The sequence below is a fragment of the Cnephaeus nilssonii genome (assembly GCF_951640355.1).
Source record: "Cnephaeus nilssonii genome assembly, chromosome: 4".
NCBI lineage: Eukaryota > Metazoa > Chordata > Mammalia > Chiroptera > Vespertilionidae > Cnephaeus > Cnephaeus nilssonii.
Window position 1 is genome coordinate 92,714,881 of NC_137075.1, and position 24,189 is coordinate 92,739,069.

Here is a 24,189-nt window from a genome sequence, read left to right on the forward strand (position 1 = left end):
GGCCACACAGGGTACCTGTGGACAGACTCTGTGAAGGCCATGCTTTACGGCAGTTCACAAGAAGGAACTCACCCACCTCCTATTTCTCATTGATCCAAGTTACTCCTTGCACTTTCTTTGTGTCATCTGGCCCCTTCCATGGCTCCCTGGAAAGATGGCTTCCATACTCTATTGGGAGGCCTTTCATTTGAGTCCAGAGTGGACACAGGTGCATGTAAGATGTGGCCAACAAACTATTCCTGAAATTCAGCCTGTAGTGACTTTTACTGGGTTAGATTTTTAAATACACTAAATACACTGATGCTAGAAACACAAAACTGGTGGCAGTTTTCTTTAAAAGAGTAGCCTGAAACAGGAATAATTGTTAAACGTTTTATACAAGTAAACAGTGACCATGATGAATAAGAAGATTAAAACACAGATTGAACAATCCTGATTTTTCTCTCTGAATCAAGAATAATTTGCAAATCCATACATCACTTTTTTGAAAACTATATATTCTCATTTGACCTTAAGATTCAAAATTAAAAGACTTATAAATTCCTCTTCCCATTAAATCACTCAATACAGTAAAAAAGTCCATCCTTTAGCCTATCACTCTCTATCCCCATATGTAACATACCTACAATGAAAGTTGCTCACCACGCACATGACAAAAAAAAAAAAAAAAACAAAAAAAAACAATGAAATGGGGGCAGCGGGGAGAGTGGACGGGGAGATTCTTTTCTCAAGCAAATGGTTGTATCCACTTACGAAAAAGACTTAAGAACTTGGACAGACTTCAAGAGCCTCTGAATGTGTTTTTTTTTCCCAGCAGAAATTCCAGCCCAGATGTTCAATAACCCAGGTTTGTTTTCAAAGAGGAAATAAAGAAACAAATCTCATAAAGACAGGACAGACTTTGAAAGCAATTAATGATGACAGGTCCAAGGATTTTGCTTCATTTTATTATTAACGCTACCACTCTTTCCAGATTTCAATGTCAGATAGTGGTGAAGGAGAAGCAAAAAAAAAAAAAAAGTCTGGAAATTGAAGATAAAATTCAACATACAGGGGAACTTTTGAAGTAGTGTTCAGAGTGGAGAAGGAGTAATTGAAGGGTCAGCTGACTGCCAGGGGATACTGTGAAGTTAGCAGATGAAAACAGGTGACAAACAGGAGCCTAAGGAAGGTCTATTCATAAACTTTACACTTTGAACAGAGCATTGCAGACCAAGATCAGCTGACATATTGGTGGAGAAGCTACTTTATTTTTTTATGGGGTTTTTTATTATTATTATTACCCGAGGACATATTTTTATTAATTTTTAGAAAGAGAGGAAGGGGGAGAGAGAGTAACACTGAATGGCTACCTCTAATACACACCCTGAATAGGGATCGAACCCGAAACCCAGGTATGTGCTCTCACCACAAATTGAACCCACAACCTTTTGGTGCATTGGATGATGCTCCAACCAACTGAGCCACCTGGCCAGAGCAAGAAGCTACCCTAAATTAATTCACACCAACAAGCTCAGAGAGTGATAAAGCAATCAACTCATAAATCTCAGAAGTCACTATGTGGAATTTCTGGGGAATCTTGGGAAATAAATGTTAGACCAGAAAGGATCACTTAGTTCTGGTTTTAAAAAAATTAAAAATTAAAAAGGAAAAGGGAAAAGGTACTTATTAAGCGCCCATTATGTGCTAATCAGTGTTTTGGCTTGTGGAGTTGTATAAAAAATGTCATAGCCTTTCTTCTTGAGTATCTCACATTCTAGTCAATGTGAGGAAACTGGACATAAACTTTTCCCTCATGCAACATGTTAAAGTCTATAACAGAGGTAAAGGGCAATGAACATGAAAAGAAGAAAAAATATTTAAATAATTGCTACTATTTGTATAGTGGTTTAGAATTTATGAATAGCTTACATTATCTTATCTTATTTAATTCTCAAAACAATTCTGATGGAGAATCTTCAACTTACAGAATAACTGGAAGCTCAGAGCAGTTAAGTGGCCCAGCTATTTGACTATTTAGATGCTCTTTGCTTCCCCAATATCTGCTCCCTTTCCTGGGAGATTCGAACTATTGTTAAATGAATTATTGTGCAATACAATGCCACATGTGACCACAATTCTTCTTTATTCTTGGAAACTTTCTCCTATGACCTAGGAAATGACTATTATTTGTTTATTGCAGAATTTTCTGAGTCACGTTGCTCTGTCATAGTAAGCTTTCAGCCAACCAGCAGAGGGAGCACCAAGAGACAAGCAGATTTCATCTCAAAGGTTTACTTCTAGTTGCCTAAGGGGGCCAGAAATTCAGACCTGGTCCTCCAGGGAAGGAAATGCTGTCCCGGTAATTGGGGAAAACCTGGGCTTTAAGCAATGGCGCCACTAAACATCCAATCTCTCGTCTCCGGTTTCTTGGGATACTTACAGCAATAAAGGAGGGGAAGTCTCTCTTGTACTGAGTTTCTCCTTGGCCCTCCAGTGGCTCCTTTTTCCCAAATCCTAAAGAAACAGACCCTGTGCACTGAGGTGGGTGGAGCTGGTGGGATGGAGAGAAAAAGAAAAGTTTCTTCTCGTCCAGCTTCCACTCACCAGATCTCTTCTTTCAAAGCAAATACAAGACTTCACACGGGCCTATCGAGTCTCTGCTCTGCTCTCTGGGTACCCTGAAACCAAATCTAGTAAGCTGCTAAATCTCAGTTTCTTCAACTGGAGAGAAAACATTACTATTACTATTTAAATTATTCTGCTACCACTATTATCATACAGTTAGTAACTTCTATTTTCTGTACTTAATCTCATTTAATCCACACGTCAGCCCTATGAGGCAGGTTTTATTGTTCCCATTTTAAAGATGGGGAAACTAAAGGTTCAGGAACTCAGTTGAGGTCATACCGCTAGAAAGGCATGGTGCTGGGACCCTCGGGCTCCAAAGCCCCATCTATTCATCTCTGTTGGGAAGTATTACTCTTCTTAGAGTGACACCATCTCACAGTTACACCATATAACCTTTATTATCCCCATCTCAGAATAATTCCATGAGGTGAACAGGATAAATATTGCCCCTGCCCTTCCCTTTTTACCTCTTTAGCCCCATTTAAAAATAGATATATATTTTAAATAAACCTAAAGCTGCCTGGCCATAGTTACTCAGTGGTTGAGCACTGTGGGATCAATCCCCAGTCGGGGGCAGGAAGCAGCTGATCAATGATTCTCTCTTATCATTGATGTTTCTATCACTCTCCCTTCTCCCTTCCTCTCTGAAATCAATTAAAAAAAACAACATATTTTTAAAAATCTAAAGCTAAGAAAATGCAAAGGATTTTTCTGAGGTTACATAGATAACAGATGGAGTTGGAATTCCACAGGCTTTAGTCCTGCTATTGCTACACACTCTGCTTTGTCTCCTGGAGATCATTGCCTCTAGCTAGCACTTTAACCCTCAAATGGTCATTTAAACCCTGCAGTTTTGTAAATGGAAAAAAAGATGGGAATAGCAATAATAATAACCCCTATGTCGACTACCTTGCAGTATTATTACAAAGATCAAATGAAATATTATGCATAGGTATTTATGGAATAAGTAGACAATATAAAAACCAATATAATTTTATTCTTAGGACTATCCTGGGGTAAAAACTAGATTGTCTGGCTTCTGGTAAAACTGCAAGATAGGGCAGGATAGTGTTTAACATTACCCATCTCCCCACTTCCCTAGTCCCAGGTCACACATGGTCTCCTGCTGTCTTTGTCCTGCCTCTCAGAAAGAAACGTTGCCTGCAATGGCATTTGAAGGTATTTAAGAGGCAGGAGATCTTCCATATTTAACTACATTTTATGATGAGGCTGCTTGTCTCGACTGTCCCATGAGGTGGTATTAACTCCTTGGAAGGCACCCACAGCTCCTTCGCCTCTGCCTGGGACTAGAAGCAATATTGTTGTACTTTAGAGGGAAACCTTGAAAGCCAGGTGAGGTGTCCTTACACCACTGTGAACTGTCTCAGTGCCCACTGATATAGTTGATAACAAAAATGAATGAAGTCGTTTGAAAGGAAGAAACAGAATCTTTCCACTGATCCAGGACATGGGACAAGAATGTACTGCTTTCTGTATGCAATTTGTGAAACAAAAAGTAGGCAGTTTCTATTCTATTCTTTTAAGTTACTCTGTGTGCATGTGTGCATGTGTGTGTGTGTGTGTGCATGTGTGGGGGGGGGGGAGGGGAATTGATGTGGAAGATATAAAGAGCACTGGAGGAAGCGGGTCATCATTTCCTTGCTAGATGTATTGTTTCAATTGAATATTTTTTGAGTGCTGCCACTATGCTAGCTAATGGAAATGAAATGCTGCACAAGATAATTTGGCCTTACTCTCATGGAATTGAAAACCAGATGGAAGGCCAATGTTGATCAAAAAAATTACAAGTGTGGCCCTAGCTGGTTTGGCTCCATAGATAGAGTGTCGGCCTGTGGACTGAAGGGTCCTGAATTTGATTCCGGTTGGGGGCACATGCCTGGGTTGTGGGCTCGATCCCCAGTAGGGGGTGTGCAGGAGGCAGCCAATCAATGATTCTCTCTCATCATTGATGTTTCTATCTCTCTCTCTCTCTCTCTCTCCCTTCCTCTCTGAAATCAATAAAAATATATTTAAAAAATAATTACAAGTGTGGTGGGTTTGTAAAGACAACAAATAGACTTCCATTATGACTTTATTCCTGAACACACTGCCATGCCCTGGTGCTGTCACTTACAAAGATCAGGCAGAGGCGACTGCCACCTATTAGAGCACTCCAAATGGCTTCCAACAATGAAAAATTTGTATTTCCTAAATAATAATTATTCTAAAAAGAAACTAATCTTGGCTCTTAATCTCTCTAAAGCCAAAATAAAGGCAATGAGATCTATACAACATTATCTTGACCTCACTGACCACTAGACAGTCCAAGAAACAGGGTGTGCAATATGGTAGAAGGAAGGATCAAAGAATATATTTTATAAGGATAATAAATTCTGCTGACTTTTCCCCTTCTGGGCTACAATAATTCTGGCCTCTTTTATAATCATACCCTGTTGGAAAGCCACATGGCTTGGACCAGTTTTTGCCTACTACAGATTTTGGTTTCCAAAACTACATCTCCATGAGTAAGGAGATGGACAGTCTCAGGTTGGCTGGCTCCATCAGGAACACTTAAAACTTGATTGTACAATTGTATGGCCAACTGGGATCTTAGCATCCACTTGAATTTTCTCACTAGCATCCAATTTTGAGGATATCATATTGCTTGGGAAAGAAAGAGGGACTAGTTATTATGATTTTCATGAGCTTACAGAGCTTTAGTATTGGAAAAGGGACTTGTAGACCATCTACTTTAACTTTCTACCCAATGTATGATAAGAATCTCGTGTATTTGACTCATGATAGTCATCCTTTGAATACATAGTTAAAGGATGTATTCATACTATTTCATTGTTGAAGAATTCTGTTAACCTTTTCTACACTGGAGAAAATCTACCACCATTGGTCTTAGATGTGTCCACTAGGACCCCAGAGACCAAATCAGAAAGAATGTCACTTCTATTTAATGCCTTTCCTCCTTCCCAGTAGAAGAAGTCTTTTCTAAGCTAAACATTCCAGTGCTTTTCTCCATTACATATACAAAATGATCCTCTGAACTGTTACCATTTTGGTTTGGGAAATCAAGGAGATGGGAGAGAAACCGAATGTTTGTGTCTCTTACCTAACATATTTCCTATTTCTCTGTTTTGTAACATCAGCAGATTAATCAGCATACCACCTGTGTCCCCGTTCACACTAGGAATGAAACTGCACAGAGCTACTTTAGTTGTAAAGATAAAAGCAGAATTTCTCCACTCATATTGCCAGAGGGGGTGGCTTGCCAACCCATTCTCTTTGGTTCTAGAAAATTCCCAAAAAAATAATATTGACTTTAAAATTCAGTTCTGGGTTTGAAGATACTGTCATGCTGTTTGGTCATAAGAATATATAATTTTTTTATTTCAATTATGCTGCTAATTTTAGTAACTTTGGCAAAGGTTATAAAAACAGGCAGTCCCCAACTTACAGGCTTATGTTCCAGCAGTCATTTGTTTGGAATGTATTTTACATGCTTATTAAACTTTCTGGCTGGTCTACCAAAGACTTTTTAACCCCTAAGATGCCAGGCATCTAATACTATCCTAGAATCAGCTGCAAGCCAGAATTCACTCTCAGGTTTTATTTAACATGTCCCTTAAGCACCACCAGAAATATTCTAGCACCCAGCACTATGTTTAACATGCCAAGCAACTACTGGGAACACAAGGAATATTTCCATGCTTCCCTTCTCTCCAAGTGAGTTAAGGACTCCCTGCCCCAGTCAAGGAAACTGAGAAACCTGGGCTCCTTACGACATGAGCCTGCTGGTGGTTGGGAGGGTGAGGTTAGTGATAGACCTTCTGGGGAAAAGCATACTGCTCAGCTATACTTCTCAGTCATTATCGGTTCTACTCAGATTTCCATTCTTTCCTTCCAAGTCAGCCTGATTCGTAGACTCTTCATTCATATTTACTCTCAATATCTATCTTCTCTCTCTCTCTCTCTCTCTCTCTCTCTCTCTCTCTCTCTCTCTCTCTTCCCCCACCCTGTCCGGCGCCTCCCTCCCTCCCACATCTCACAATAAAGTCTTGCAGTTTTGCTTCACTTGTCCCTTAAGCACTCTCCAAGGTTTTAACAGTTTTCTAAGTTTTTCCCCCAGTGGGTAGCAAAACGAATAAATGAACAATTGTCAGTTGCAAAAGGGATCCAGGACCTATATAAAGAGTCTCTCTAGTACCATCCTCTATCCCTCAACCTCACTCCCCTTTTTCTTCCTCACTTACACCTGGAAGGGAAAGACAGAATCACCTTGACCCTACTGGTCACAAGTAAAATACAGAAAAAGCCAGCATGGGCCATTCTAGACCTTAAAGGAAAGCAGAACAGAGCTTTCTGTGGCAGTTGCAAGTGAGGAGTTGGGACCAAAGCTTGTCGGTCTTCCTTTTGCCCTCTTCTCTTTCACAAGGGAACAGGAGCTCCTGGCCTTGGCCAAGACCAGACAGCCATCCCCACCCCCTTCTCCACTTCCTTTGGAGACTTGCTTGGCTATTGCAGGGGCAAAGCTCCTTACCTGCAAGTCTAACATTCAAACAACTCTGAATACTGACCATTTTCCGGTAACTCATGGCAGTAGAACTTAGCTCAAATTGATGTGAGGTTATCGATAGCCTTTATTCGCTCATACATTTACTACGAAACTATTGATTACCGGTAAGATTGTGTTTAAGGCATGACCCCAGATCATGTGTGGGTAAAATAAAATATTATATTCTCTTTCTAAAGTCTAAAAATTTCTGAGTTCCAAAATACATCTGGCCCCCAAAATTTCTGGATAAGGAGTTATATGGCCCTTTATGCCCTGTTTCCCTACATCTTCATCTTTCTAGTGAAGTGTAGAAGTTAGGGGCATTCGCCCAGTAGCCCCAGGTTGGATTCCAACCCTGTCTCTGATATCAGTTGTGTGTGACCTTGCTCACTTTGTTTAAGCTCTTTGTGCCTCAGTTTTCCCTTTTGATAAATGGGAATAATAACAGTGCCTACCACAGTGTTGTTACGAAGATTAAAGTGAGTTTTATCTGTGTAAAGTACTTAGAGTAATTTCTGGCATGTAGTAAGCACTTAGGTTTACCATCACCATCATCCTGTGTCCTTCACCACTACCAACAAGCATGACTTAATTTCCCCCCAAGCAGCTCATTTTTGTCTGTAAGGATGTTTTCAAGCTATAGGCTCTGCCACTCATTGGTTACGTGCTTTGCCAAATCACCTAAAGTTTCTGAGTTTGGGGTCAGTTAGGAATGATAGGAAGAGGACTAAATGAACAGCAGATAAGAGTTCTAAACAATTTTTCCTCTGCCTAAAATGACTATGGGACTTGGGTGAAATGGTCAATAGCAAGTCCTTAGATTAAATTGCTTTTGCATGTACAGTATTAATTCCACCGATGTCATAATAACCCTGTAAATAAGTAGTGAGGACACTACCACCTTCATTTTACAAATGAACAAAGGCTTAAAGAGGTAAACAACCTGCCCTCGCAGTATGAGCTATACCAGCTTCACCATGGCACTATCTTGCTTCACTTCTTAAAAACAAAAGATATATATTTTAGAAAAATTTTAGATCTATATTTGGTGTCTCAAGTTATTTTTAGAAATATGGACAGTATTTGTAGCCTCTTTTTCATTTCTAATACAATTATACACTAGTATTGTGTTTTTTCCTGTCTTTTTCTTAATTAATCTTGCTGTGATGTTTGTCTGTTTTACTAATTTTTTTCAAAGAACCATCTTTTATATTAGTCTATCAAGTTTTAAAAATTATGGTACAACATTTATGGCCTAAGAGAAATACTAATTAGAATATTTAGCCATATATAGTTAACTTCTAGGAAAACAGATGTTTCTTTGATTCAATGACACTGAATAAAGCCCCCTTGAAAGATGTGAATTAAGATTTTTTCCCCCCTATGTGGCTTTTGCAAGGAGAATCTTAACAGGTATACACGACTGTAGATACATTTAGGTGTTTTTCTGATGAACATGTTAATATAGGACTTATTAGATAAGCGCCATAGTGATAAACATCGTTGCTACAAGCTAAACATGCAGGCCCTGTCTTCTAGGAGTTTTCAAGCCAGTGAAAATGTATGGCCTCTCTTTGTTGTCTACTATTCTCTGTTGTGAGTCAAGAGCTTTGTTAACCAGTCCTCCTGACACTGGGCACCGGGTTCCCGGGAGCTTAAGTGATGGACCTGGACCTCACCGCCTGTGAGCTCGGATTCCATCCTCCAAAGCTTGCTCTTCCCACCGGACCACACGTATGGCCCACGGGGTGATAGTTACTCTGCCCTTTTAGAGTCTGAGAAAACACTGTTTGGTGGTCTGGCATCATCTATGTTTACGTGGCTTGATTTGGAATAGAGTATAATCCTAGTTCGTGATGAAAGGATTTCATGCGTTAACTTTATGGGTCATGATGTTTGTGCAGGGGGAAAATGTGCACTAATCTTTTTTTCAATCTTCACCCTAGAGTATGTTTTTAATTGCTTTTTAGAGACAGAGAGAGAAAGAAACATCGATGTGAGAGGAAACATGGATTGGTTACCTCACACACACACCCCTACTGGTGACTGAACATGCAACCTGGGTATGTGCCCTGATCAGGAATCAAACCCACAACCTTTTGGTGTTTGGGATGATGCTCCATCCAACTGAGCCACTGGCCAGGGTATACTCTTTAATTCATGATTAAAATGAATATACCCACGGGAGATGGGCCTATAAAATTCATCTTAATTGGAGAAATGCAGTAAATAAATCCTTCAAAAATATCTAACTGGTTCAATTATTTAAGTCTAAAAGCCAATTTGGAGATCTGTTCTATATCAAGGTTCCGCAGCCCTCCTGTGAGATGGAGCTGTTTTTCATTTGCTTGCAGCCTGGAAGAAGAGTGAAAACAATGTCAGGATGGTCCTGCTCAGAGCCCTAGAAGAGCTGCCTTTATGGAGTGTTTGTGTCCCCAGGAGGAAATGAGATGATCTGAACCTATGGATTAGACCAGAGAGTGGCTGGGTATTAGCAGCCAATCCACGACCTTAGAAGTCTCCCGAGTCACATGATGACAAGTATCTTTAAAAATAAACAAACAGAAAACACTCTTTTATTTTTTAAAAATGTTTTTATTGATTTCAGAGAGGAAGGAATGGGGAGAGAGAAAGAAACATCAATGACGAGAGAGAACCGTTGATCGCTGCCTTCTGCATGCCCCCTACTGGGGATGGAGCCTGCCCTGACCTGGAATTGAACTGTAACCTCCTGGTTCATGGGTCAATGCTCATTTACCAAGCCACACCAGCCGGCCACAAATATCTTTCTGATGGGTGTTAGAGTCCAGAATGGGACAAGGGTAGTTGTGTCTAGGAGATTAAAGGAAGGATAAATGAGACTCTGTGTGTGTGTGTGTGTGTATCCTATATAATAAAAGGGTAATATGCAAATTGATCCTAACAGCGGAATGACTGGTCGCTATGATGCGCACTGACCACCAGGGGGCAGATGCTCAACGCAGGAGCTGCCCCCTGGTGGTCAGTGCGTTCCCACAGGGGGAGCTCCGCTCAGCCACAAGCCGAGCGCAGCGGCAGTGGCAGGAGCCTCTCACGCCTCCGCAGCAGTGCTAAGGATGTTCGACTGCCGCTCAATCGGAAATCCCCCAAGGGCTCCCAGGCTGCCAGAAGGATGTCTGATTGCCAGCAGGTGGACACCCCCCCAGGTGTCCTGGACTGCGAGAGGGTGAGGCCGGGCTGAGGGACCCCCCACACATACTGAGTGGCCAGATTATTATGATCTCTGAACGCATAATAATCTGGCCACTCAGTATATATATTAGAGGCCCGGTGCATGAATTCATGCATGGGTGGGGTCCGGCCAGCCTGGCCAGGGGGAGGGGACATGGGCGGTTGGCCGGTCTGCCTGCTGGTCGAACGGACAATTTGCATATTAGCCTTTTATGATATAGGATATACACTGAGTGGCCAGATTATTATGTATTCAGAGATCATAATAATCTGGCCACTCTGTATATATACAGTGTGTGTATATATATGTGTGTGTGTGTGTGTGTGTGTGTGTGTGTGTATACACACATATATGAAAAGCCAGCCAAAGTGCTGGAAAAAAAAATAGCTTTCAATAGATTCCTTCTCCAGTTCCTACTTGTCCTCTTGATCTCATCCTTAACACCCCTCTGGACTTGTCAGTACAAGCCCTGAATGTTTCACTGAACAAACTACACAGTTAGTGCCACTGGACTCTTTAACATGCTCTGATTGCCACAATTTCATTGGAAGGGACCCGGGTTGGCAACCAAACTGAAGCTAAGGGATTTGATCGTAGCATTCCCACACCAAGTGGAAGGCATAAATTACTTGGAGACCTGGTCATAGTTCCTGCAGCTATTGGTCATGGCATGTTAGCAGAACACAGTCTCAGAAAGTTATTTCCTAAAAGCTTTCCAAAGAGCTGGTTCTTCACACAGAGAGTTTTGGCCAATTGCAACGACAGGGAGAAACTAGAGTCTCAGGAAGAACAGAATTTAAGCCTTAAGTTTCATTTTGTTTTGGATCAGATGTTCCTTAAACATAAACCTTCACCTGATCCTAATTTTCATTTCAATTCCATAGACCGGTGATTTAAGTGTTGGGGATAGAGTTCTTAGAATCTGTTTATGTGGTATAAATACAGAAATGGTCTGGTTCTGAGTATTAGGATCATGATCTATGTTTTGATAATAAACTCAAAACCTCTCTAAGTCACGTGTTATTTTTTGAAACATAGAAATTGGACCTCACAAACAACCTAAATCCCTCTGTTTGAGAAACTAAATAAGCACTGAGTTTTCTTGCCATAAAGTTCTGCACTGCATCTAGAATGCTTTTTTAAATAATAGCCCTTGGATTCCTGGTCAAGGGCATGTACCCGGGTTTGAGGTTCGCTCCCTGCCCCCAGTCAGGAGCGTGCTGGAAGTAACCAGTTGGTGTGTCTCTTTCACATCGATGTTTCTCTCTGTGTGTTCAGTTTCTGAGTTGGCTAGATTCCAAAAGTTTGCTTGTAAATCTGTGGGGTTGGGGGGGGAGGGTTAGACTTTTAAATGCATTTTTTTCAGAGGATGGTCAGCATCTCAGGTCGAACCCCAAAGCCTAGTTCATCTATTCTTGTAGTAGAACTAGGAGTACATTCAGTTTTGTGTTTAGAAATGGTGAGGGAAGTTCATGTTTGCTTCTATCTTTAATCATTTCCAATTTGTTAGAAACATGGACTTGTTGACCTAGAACCCCCCACTAGATAACCACTCAGTGAGTTTAGATAGTTGCTCAAGTCAATAATGTTTTAAGTTATTGATGGTGGTTATGGGCATGGACTTTGAAGTCAAAGAGATCGTGCTTTATCTATATACCTGGCCAATTCTTTTTGATATCTCACCATTAAGCCAGACACTGATAGAAACAAACTTAAAATGATGAATGTAACTTCTCTTACTAGCTTACACTACATTGCTTTTCTCAGTGGTATTCAGTTTTCTTGGTTATAGGAGTGGGAGAAAGATAAAAACATATGCCTCATAGAGTTGTCATTAATATTAAATGAAATTAATGCATGGAATGTATCCTATATAATAAAAGGTTAATATGCAAATAGTCCAAATGGCGGAACAACTGAAACAACCGAACAACCCGTCGCTATGACATGCGCTGACCAACAGGGGTCATTCACGGAACATGGCAAGCGTCAGCCACGGCAGGATGGTGGAGCAGGTGAGGCTGGGGGGTGCCAGACCAAGATGGGGCGCCAGTCGCTGACATCAGGGCAAGCCTCTGGTAGTTACTGAAAATTCTTTGCTCCCACGCACCACAGTCCTGCCCGGCGCTCACACCCACTGCCAACGTCGGAACCACCGTTCGCACCCACTGCCAGTGCCAGCCCCATTCACACCTGCAGCTGGCACCGGAGCTGCCGCTCGCACCCACTGCCAGTGCCCCGCGCCGGTCCTGATCACTCATCGCCATCACCGGTTGCAAGTGGCAGCTGTCAGCCCTTTTCGCCCTGAGGGCTTCTCCACCTCCCCTGCTCCTGAGGGGTGATTGGGGCAGCAGCTGCCACTCGCACCCACTGCTGACGCCAGCCCCAATTGCTCCATGCCATCAGTGGGTGCAAGCACGCCAGTGCCGTCAGCAGGTGGAAGTGGCAGTGGCAGGAATGGGGCTGCTGACAGGGGACCAGGAGGCCACGGCGGGAGGGACCATGTGGGGGCACAGAGGATGGGCTGAGACCTGCCCCTGTGCCTATGGTAGCCTCACAGCCCACAGTTTTCTTTCGAGGTGCACAAATTCGTGCACTGGGCCCCTGGTTTAGCATAAAGTAAAATTTCAGTGTATGGTAGCCACTGACATGACTGTGGACCAACCCCTCATTTTAAAGCTGCAAAAGAGCCCACTCGTCGTGGCTCCGAGGTTGAGCGCTGATCTATGAACCAGAAGGTCACGGTTCAGTTCCCAGTAGGGGGTGTGCAGGAGGCAGCCAGTCAATGAGTCTCTCTCATCATTGATGTTTTTATTTCTCTCTCTCCCTTTCTCTCTGAAATCAATAAAAAAAAATATTTTTTTAAAAAGAAAGTTTATATGCACAGGATGATTTTATGAATAGTTGAGTACTTACGAAAATAGTAAAAAAAAAAAAAATTAAGCTGAAAAAGACTATATCACCCAGGCATTATCACTCTCATTTTAGCCCACCCTCTCTTACCTGGGCATAGGCTTTATTGTCAGACAGCCTTGCCAAGATGGGCACAAGTAGCTTTAAGCTTCCTGTCCCCATTGCTAACAATTCTGAGAAGACTGTACAGAGAGTGGTGGGTTGTCAGCTGTGTGAAGGGGTTCAACTCCACTTGAACCACATGGAATAAATTTATGAGAAAGAGGGTTTCTATTTCTAGGAAGCAAGGATTAAAGAAAGACATGATAGGCAGACAACAACCATAGCTACCATACTTCACTTTAGTAAGACAAAGCAGGGGAGGGAAGGGATGTATATGGGTGGTGCTGGTGGTGGTGGTGGTGGTGGGTACACCCATATGTGTTTGTGAACTGAGATTATGATATAAAGTCAGAAGCAGTGGACTAGAAACTACAAAAATGATCAGTTCCTAAAGAAAAAAAAATAGATGAAGCGTGACCACTCCCCAAAGTAAATTATTATATTTGCATTCAAATTTCTTCATGTTACACTATTTTGCACAATCCCTTCTTATTTAACATAGAGAAGTCAACTACAACTCCAGGTGTTCCAGCAATCAAATTAGGATTCCTTTGGGAGCAATTTTCAGAAACCTATTACCATTTCATGAAGATAAAGGTGACAGTTAAAGATAGTCCTAGGCCTACCTAGAGATCACAAGGCCAAACCAGATTTCCATACCAGGTAAGTGCAAGTGATCAACCTGCTTTTATTTGCAAAGACCAAATCAGACAAGTACACTCATGAAATTTAGGTCCAGTGATATAAAAGAACAAGAAAGGTAGACCTTCCCGAAGAAGATTCCAAAACAATCTGAAGCTGATATCACCAAAATACATGGGCTACAGCAGAACATTTTAAACAAGTATAAGTAACCGCTTAGTGAGTTTATGTAATGAGCAGGGTAATCAAGAATTTACACTGCTTTACCATGATGATCGTAATTTGCATCGACCCAACATCCTTGATCTCAGAGTGATGCTCAAAAATGTTAAGGAACAGTCTTGCCCCTATGGCTCAGTGGTTGAGTGTCAACCCATGAACTAAGGGGTCTCGGGTTCAGGTTCGATTCCCAGTCAGGGCACATGCCAGGTTGCCAGCTCAGTCCCCAGTGGGGGCATGCAGGAGACAGCCAATCAATGATGTTTCTCTCTCATTGCTGTTTTTATCTCTCTATCCCTCTCTCTTCCTCTCTCTCTAAAAAAAAATAAAAATCAATAAACACCTATTTTTAAAATGTTAAGAAACATAGCACAAAGTCACACAGAATGTGTCTCTTTGCTGATTCATCTCTGATCAACCTTCAAGGCCGTTTACCTGTCTCCTGTGATTCGAAAACTGCTGTCAGCATCACTAACCTTTATAGCCCTGAAGAACTCACCCCATCAGCTTCCGGGTTGTCCCACCTGTGCCTGCTTGTCTTCTTTACTAAGATAAGAGCAAAAGGATTCTGGTTTGGTTTTGTTTTTGCTTGTTTGGTTGGTTGGTTGGTTGGTTGGTTGGTTTTTGTGGTTTTTTGCATCTTTGTTTTCCCTAAATCTAGTAATGTAGGGGAAAGGAGAAAGAAAAGGAGTAAGGGACAGAAGGACAGAAAGGGAGGGGAGGAAGAGAGAAAAGTGAAATAAATCATGTTTTCCTGCCTCTAAGGAAATGAGCGATCAGGTAGCCTGATTTTTAGATCATCAAAACCTCCAGGTTTTTGGCCATTCCTACTCCAGTTCCTCAGCCCTCGGTTGTCGGGTTTTGCTTACTCTCAGATTGAAAGCGTGATGGCGAAACTTGTGAGATTTTTTAAAAATATTTTTTTATTGATTTCATTGATTGGCTGCCTCTTGCACGCTCCCTACCGGGGATTGAGCCCGCAACCTGGGTATGTGCCCTTGACCAGAATTGAACCTGGGACCCTTCAGTCTGCAGGCCAACGCTCTATCCACTGAGCCAAATGGGCTAGGGCAAAGCTTGTGAGATTTTTTATGAAATTAAGTCATGAAACTGTAACCGTCGAATTAAAGAACAGAACCCAGATCCATGGAACAATCAAAGGTGTGGATGCAGCATGAATCCTCATCTTAAAGCTGACAATGACCCTGAAGAACCGAGAACCCGTACAGCTGGAAACACAGTATTCAAGGAAATAACATTCGATATTTTATTCTGCCTGGAAGCTTAGCTCTGGATACATTATTCGTGGATGTTAAACCGAAGGTGAAATCTAAGAAAAGCAAAACTGTTACAGATAGAGGCCCAGGTAGGGGAAGAGGAGGAGGACATGGCCAGGGCAGAGGAAGAGGAGGTCCTAGATGATAATGTCTCTCAAGATTACTGCTTCAGAGTGATAAGTGATTTGGGATATTTTTTTCTACAGCTTTTGTTGCTTACGGTATGTCAGTTTTTAACAAACATAAATGTAGGCCAAAAAGTAGAATGTAATGAACAAAATAAACTGATGAACAAAATAGATCCAGAGACATAGAAGCATGGAATTGACTGTCAAATCTCAGAGGGAAGGCAGAGGTGGGTAGGTGGGTGGGGAGAGATTCACCAAAGAACTTGTATGCATATATGCATAACCCATGGGCACAGGCAATAGTGTGGTGAAGGCCTGGGGACGGGGAGGTCAATGGGGAAAAACAGGGACATCTGCAATACTTTCAACAATAAAGATACATTTTCAAAAAGCAACCTCCAAAAACATTGTTGAATGACAATAATTGCTCTACCACTCTGGGAAGAAATGTGCAATTTTAAAATGTTTTGAATCAATTTTTTATGTTTACTATATTTTTTGTAGCTTACAGAAACCACTTAGCACACTTTTAATTATGTGAAATGTACAGTCTGACTCATGATCAAGAAGATATTTTCTAGATAACAATATCAGTAAATGTATGGCTGCACTTTCCATGTAGATCTTTGATTCTGTTCTAAGTTTACAACCTCACTTCTCAGAAAGTGATGCTACTCAGTAGCTGGTACATTGCGTTCATTCCTCTGAAAGTGGGCTTTAAAATTGCAGCTATTAGCTCTGCCCGGCTCACTGGTGTCTGCAGGGCCAGAGGCTTGCCTCGTTCCCAAGACCGTCACACATACACCCTAGAAGAGCTCCAGAAGCATGGCCACAGCAGGAGCACCTGACCAATCCTGCACCACAAGGTGCATGATTTGACCATATTTTTGGAGGAGCACCCCGGTTGGGAAGAAGTCCTGAGGGAACAAGCTGGAGGTGATGCTACTAAAAACTTTGAGGACACCTGGCACTCTACAGATGCCAGAGAACTGTCCAAAACATATAGCATTAGGGAGCTTCGTCTAGAAGACAGACTAACGATAACCAAGCCTTCGGAAGCTCCTATTATTACTGTTGATTCTAATACTGGTTGGTGGACCAATTGGGTGATCCCAGCCATCTCAGCACTTGTCATAGCCCTAATGAACTTCCATATTATGGGGGGAAATATGAACACATGCAAAATGACCCCCAAGAAATCACAGATCAATGGTTAAAATATTAAAAACAAAGTGTGAAGGACCTTTGCTTGCAGGAATATTTTTTTTAAATACAAAAAACATTCACATAACATAAACTACCTCTGCTGAGACAAATTAACAAAGCAAGATAAAAATAATTTAAATCTTATAGCCACCAAGATAGTAAAGAATTATGAAACAAAGAAGAAGAAAAGGAAACCAGAGAGGTGAATCCTAGGAGTGGTTGATGGTTCTGGAAGAGATGATTAAGGTAGAATTTGGGCAGAGGTTTTGGCAGCCCCATAGGGCTAGATGGTTAAAAGCAAATTAAAAAATGTATAAAATTTAGCAAAAAATCTAAGTTCTGTTCAGACGTGATCTCTGGTAAATGTCAACACATCAAGATGGGATCCCAAAGGGCTCCACCTAAGAGTAAGGAGTAACTGGAAAAAACTTGGGGCTGCAGTAAAGTTTAAATCATCACAGTCCCTATAATTAAAAAATATTTTTATTGATTTCAGAGAGGAAAGGAGAGAGATAGAAACATCAATGATGAGAGAGAATCATTGATCGGCTGCCTCCTGCACGCCCCCTACTGGGGGTGGAGCCTGAAACCCGGGCATGTGCCCTGATGGGGAATCTAACTGTGACCTCCTGGTTCATAGGTTGATGCTCAACCACTGAGTCATGCCAGCTGGGCTCAATCCCTATAATTAGATGAAGGTGATCTAAGATTGCTGGTGCGCTAACCACCTACCAAAGGCAAATGTAAGTCCTCCTTGGAGGAAGATAATTCTAGGCCTCAAATAATTGTAACTTTTTTTTTTCATATACAATGTCCTGTACATCAAGAAAATGAACCAGAAATGAAAAGGGATATCTCACTACAGAGCCTACAGACATTTTTTTAATTATTATAAAATCATTTAGTGATATTTATTATTAACAACTTTATGTTTCTAAATTTGAAAATTTAGATAAATTGGACAAGTTTCTATGAAAAAATACAACTTACCCAAACTGACATAAAAAGAAATAGAAAATCTGAATCATTCAATCAACTTAAAGGAATTATAAACTGTAACAAAGGCACATTGTGATTTCCCCAGTTACTCCATTCACTTTTTCTATTTAAAACTTTATTTTCCTATTTTTGAGAAGGGATTCCTTTATTTGGAATCTTACTTTACTCAATGTTATCAAACTTTTCTATGTTTTACTTTTGAGGATTATATATGCTGGCTTCTCAATTATATTTCAAACCATAGGAGGGCAGACCATGTGGCATAGAAGAAAAATAGAGAGGAAGAAGGGAGGTCTGGGAAAAGGAAGGAAAAAGAGAATTGTGTTTCTGATTTTTACAGTTCTATACCCATATCCTCTGCAGCCTATGTTTAGCCTTCTGACATAGAATAGTCATAAAAGGACTGGGACAGTAGCCTATATAATAAAAGGCTAATTTTAATAAACGGCAGAACAACCGGAACAACGGAACAACCGGTTGCTATAACGTGCACTGACCACCAGGGGACGTGTGCAAAACATGGCGGGCGTCGCCACAGCGGGATGATGGAACAGGTGAGCAGGGGCACCAGACCAAGGCGGGGCACTGGTCGCTGTCATTGGGACGAGCCTCTGGTGGTTACTGAAAATTCTTTGCTCCTGCATGCCGCGGCCCTGCCCCGTGCTTGCACCTGCTGCCAGTGCTGGCTCTGCTCGCACCGCTGCTGGCACCCAGCGCTGGCCCCGATCGCTCGGCACCATCAGTGGGTGCGAGCTGTGGCTGCCGACCCCAATCGCCCCTCAGGGCTTCTCCATCTCCCCCTGCTCCTGAGGGGCGATCAGTGCCAGCAACCGCCTCTCACACCTGCGGCCGGCGACGGCCCTGCTCACACCTGCCACAAGTGCCAGAGCCACTGCTCACACCCACTGTCAGCTCCAGCCCTGCTTGCACCCGCTGCCAGTGCCCAGTGCCAGTCCCAATAACTCGGTGCCATCAGCTGGTGCAAGTGGCGACTGCCAGCCCTGATCACCCCCAAGGGCTTTTCTACCTCCCCCTGCTCCTGAGGGGTGATTAGGGCAGCAGCTGCTGCTGGCGCCAGCCCCAATCACTCCACGCCTTCAGTGTGTGTGAGCAGGGCTGGCACTGTCAGTGCGTGGGAGCAGCGGCAGGAGCAGGGCTGCCAACAGACAGGAGACTGGGGGCATGACGGGAGGGCCTGGGGGGGGGGGGTGCAGAGGATGGGCCGAGACCCATCCCTGTGCTCACCGCAGCCTCGCGGCCCACAGTTCCTTTCAAGGTGCATGAATTCGTGCACTGGGCCCCTAGTTAAACATAAAGGATATGCAAAGAAGCAATATGACGAAGTGGTTAAGATATGAGTGTATATGTGTGTGTCTTGGACTTCTTGAGCAAGATTCTTGGATAAATTACTTAACCTCTAATTTTCAATTTCCTCAGTGATAAGAAAAGATCATTGTGGAACACCTCACACATCAGTGTAAATATTAAATGATAAAATACATGAAACAGTATTATTGCAGAGCCTATGACATAGAAGAATTACATAAATAGTAGCTCTCATATAAATAGTAGCTCTCATTTATGATTATGATGGAGAAGAATTCCATAAAATACATATAACTTAATTTTAGTTTTTACTATGTGTTGATGAGGATAATCCCAAATCAACCAAAGTCTCTTTATGCGTACTTCACTAAAATAAAAATTTTCTGTACTAAGTAGCAGAAATAAGTATGGCCCTTCTGGTAAACTGTTCTAAGTTGGGCTACCTGGTGGTCTAGAGTTAGTCAGAACATTTGGGATCTTTCCTAAGAAAAGAGGGTGAAATAATAAGTTGGCTTTTCTTAAAAATATATACCATCTTTGCCAGTTGTCTGTTGCATAGTTTGTTGAGATTGTCTGGAATTTCCAAGCCTTGAGACTATAAAAATAATTCACCAGAACTGCCTCCAAATAATTTTATATTGTGTAATTTCTTAATGCTGTACTTTGGACTACAACATGGGATGGATGTTCTCGGAATCACATGGGTTCAGTGAGAGTCCTGCATAAAGCCTGTTTTGTCATAAAAAGCATCCCCTTGATGCTTAAGGAATGATGTTGATCGGTTTTAGACACAGAACCTACAATGACTGGAACATACTTATCGAAGCACAGAGGGCAGTTGAAAATGGCTGTTACAAGCTCTGAACAAACAAGGTCATTGACATTTCAGTGTGAACCCTCAAGAGCCCTTGAGGGGGAAAAATTTACTTTCACAGGGAACTTTCAATTGCCTGCTCTCTGATTCTAAAAAGAATAGACCAGTTCTTTTCTTTTTCCCCCTGTCCATTGGCTAAAAGACCACAAAAAACTAATCCTTCGCTTAATTTCCAGAAAAAAAAATTATAGTGCTTTTAGTAAAATTCCTTTTTCACCTCAAGGATAGAGCTTCTAATTATCATGTCAAAGTACATTTTCTTTAAACATCTGAAATTTTTACTCTGAATTTTATTAAAAGGACATTCTACTTTATGATATGGAATGAAATATTTTGGTATTGATGCTTTTCTCAATAAATTAAGACATATAGAAACACTATTCAAAATCATGCTGGAAGATAAATGTCAGTTACTTTTACCAATGATTTTTCATTTTGTGAAAGCAGCTTTTCTATACCCAACAGCATTACTCAAAAAAAAAACAACAACAAACAAACAAAAACAAACAAACACACACAAAAAAACGACTTTACTAAAAAAGTATTCCTAATCATTTTGAATGGAGCTATCTGAATATGGCCTCCTGGGTTCTGATGCATTTGGATTTCCCATCCACTTAGATTAATTCACTTAAAATGGAAAATCATGTGATTGCATTTTTATTGTCTTTTGTTGTTGTTGTTGTTGTTAATCCTCACCCAAGGATATTTTTCTCAATGATTTTTAGAGATAGTGGGAGGGAGGGGGGTGAGAGAGAGACAGAGAGAAACATGGATGTGAGAGAGACAATCTATTGGTTGAACTTGCAACCCAAGGGAACTTACGTGCCCTAGATTGAGACTCTTCAGCATGCAGGCCGACGCTCCAACCATTGAGCAACACCACCCAGGGCTCTATTTCTTTTTTTAATTGAGAGGATTGTTGGGAGGAGATGTGTAAGTGCTTTATTCTCTGTTTTGTTTTAATGAAGACGCTTGGAAATAGGAAGTGATTTCAGTAGACAACATGCATGGAACGAATGTGCCTTTTTGGTCACGGCATTTTTCCTTTGTGACACGAAGGTTTTTCAGGGGTACACACCATGTTTCCTTTTCATATAAAACGAGAGGCCCAATGCACGAAATTCGTGCACGGGTAGGGTCCCTGGTGGCTGTCGGCTGCCAGCCAGGACCTCCCTTCATTCCATGCCACCCCCTGGTGGTCAGCACACATCACAGCGAGTGATTGAACTCACGGTCTCAAAGTCAAACTCCTGAGAGGACACTTTGCATATTAGCCCTTTATATATAGAGATTATAGCACCATGAAACTTTAGATCAGTCAGTGACAGCCGAAGTATATAGGGAACCAGGAAGCTCTGACTCATTGACTTGATGAGTGAAACAAATAGGAAAGCTCTGGTCTCCTTCTGTAGATGTGAGTATCCAGGTGTGCTCTGGACCTTACAAGCCTGTCCACACTCTTGCAACGGGACAGGGGAGAGGAAAGCTGACCTGTCAGTGACATACACAGCACGTATGTCCCTCCGCCCTGCCACTCTGCTCTGGGCATCAGATCAGCATCTAGTTGTGTCCCTAGAGTCCTATAGAGAAACTCACATATTGAAGCTAAGTAGGTATAGTCTCTGACTGAGCACATTCATTACATTTTGGTAAATCTGTTTATAAAAAAAAAAAACACCTTATTTTTAATTGAATAATAATTTGAGTCATGGTAACAATAGCAAATGTGTTGCTTAGGAAAAACATTAAGCTTCAATTCAGAAAAATAAACACATTTTAAGGGCAATTCTTTCTACATTACTCCATATTGCTTACTTGGATACCAGACACAGTAGTAATACTAAGAAAGGTTGTCCCTAAGGTTGAAGTAACAATAAATCATTTCGGGGAGGGGGGGTAGGGAGGAGTTTTGGGCCATTTTAAGGTGACTCATTGTGTCCTCTAGCTGAAATGACTTCAGAAAATGGCTGTTAGAAAACACTACTCTTGGAGAGTCTCATAATGTAGGGAGCTGAGTGTTTGTAGCTTTGTAAAAAGTGATTGTTAACTGTTGTCAGGAAGCATCTTGATGTTATTTTTAAAATTATTTGCAGCAGAGACAATATGTATTAGCTTGTGCCTCCTTCCTTCCCCACAAGAAAGACTCTTTGTCAGCCATTGTCTTGTATGTTTCATGGTACAAAATCAGAGAAATGGGTAGATAGGATAACATCTGCAAAGGAGGCAGAAATAACCAGTAAGCCTAGGTCACTTTATAATAAAGAGAGAATGAATTTGTGTGTGTGTGTGCGTGTGTCTCCTTTTTCCCCAATTGACCCTCCCCCCACCACCACTCCCACCCCCGAGGGTAAGCCCCACTGCCCCAGTGTCCAATGGCACAGAACAGAGAACCCAGAAATCGACCCAAGCCATTATGCTCAATTAATATTTGACAAAGGAGGCAAGAGCATACAATAGAGTCAAGATCTCTTCAATATATGGTGCTGGGAAAACTGAACAGACACATGCAAAAAAAAATGAAACTAGAAGAATCCATAGGCAGCAAAATATCAGGCATATGTCATAGCAATCAGCACTTGTCCTTTGTTGATTTGTTGATGATAGCCATTCTGACAGGTGCAAAATGGGCAGGCAACCAATCAATGTGCCTCTCTCACATTGATATTTCTCTCTCTCCCTCCCTTCAACCCTCCCTGCCACTCTTTCTAAAAATATCAATGAAAAAAAATCTCCTAGTGAGGATTAACAGCAACAAATTGCACAATAGTAAAACAAATTTATCAGTAATAATTTCTCCTCAATAAAGTAAAACCATGGGGCAAATGGTAAATGTCACATTTAAATTATATCAATATTGTCCAGTTTATTATAATACACAACTTTACAATGTACAAGTATCTGGATTTCTATGGTCATGTTGGTAGTTCAGTGTTATACACTTGGCACATCTCAATGAAATCCAGTTGATTGCTTGACACAGCTATTTAATGCAAAAGGAGGCCCTTGAAATGCAGGTGACAATATTAAACACATAAACTTGATGCAGAATCACAAAATACTCTCAGTCTGATTGCCAAAGGACCGAAGCTGACACGCAAATGGGACCACACACGCTTAGCTCAGCCATGCCAGGGAAGGCCAACTGGGCTTCTCAACTCAGAAAAATTCAGTCATGCTCCACCCTCATACTTCACATTCTTTATCAAGCAGGGGCTGCAGTGGGAAGCAGGCATATTAATGACAACCCACATCCACATGTGCGCACACACACACACACACACACACACACACACACACACAGTGGAGCTATGATTTCAGAAACCTTCTAAGAACCAGGATGTTGGAATGCTGATGGGATTTACACGTTGATAAAAGTTCAGTGAAATGAGCCTACTATCTATCATGCAAGGTGACTGTGAAAAATTTAATCGCACAAACTGTTCTTGTTGGAACAGGGAGCTATCTGCTCCTTTTCCTTGCATGGACCAGAGTTTCCTCCCCCACAGCCACTGCAGGAACACGAAAGACAGCATTTAAAACTGGATCCTGTTCTGCAAATGGTGCAAGTCAATCGGTGGCATTTCACAGGCATTTCTATTTCTGATCATGTCTTCCAAGTGTAGACATCTGAGAAATATAAATCTTGCCTCGGCAAGGCTCAAAGGAGACATTTGATTCTCTAAGTCCTAGTTTCACTGATCATGCTTAGTTCAATAAGTCACAGAAAAAATAAATTAAATTGCATCATCAGCTTAAATATTTACTCTCCCTTATAAGTCCCATATCCCAAAGCCAACTTGTTTAACTGTTAAATGTACGTACTCCACTTGGGATATGGAACTGTAGCTGTAAACTGTTTTTTTCTGATGAGTTATATGTGATGTCTGAAGCATTAATAGTAAATAGCGGTAACATTTCCTTTTTGGTTTTGGTTTTGGGATTTTTATTAACACTATTACAGATGTCCCCCATTCCTACCCCCCTTTGCCCACTTCCACCCAGTCCCTACCCACCCCCCTCTGGCCTTCACCACACTGTTTTCTGGGTTGATGGGCTTTGCATATATGTGCTTTGGCTAATCTCTACACCTTCCTTCATCCAGCCTCCCACACACC

At 41.6% G+C, this 24,189-nt stretch overlaps 1 protein-coding gene and 1 pseudogene across 2 annotated transcripts in view; both read left to right on the forward strand.

Moving 5' to 3' along the window:
- TSHR (thyroid stimulating hormone receptor) overlaps positions 1 to 24,189 on the forward strand; it is a gene marked incomplete at both ends in the record, with an annotated part of 92,505 nt that overhangs the window by 15,392 nt on the left and 52,924 nt on the right. The window lies entirely within an intron of this gene.
- On the forward strand, positions 15,149 to 15,683 carry LOC307097569 (small nuclear ribonucleoprotein Sm D1-like; annotated as a pseudogene). Its single transcript has 2 exons — positions 15,149 to 15,160; positions 15,338 to 15,683. The product of its transcript is annotated as a small nuclear ribonucleoprotein Sm D1-like (transcript).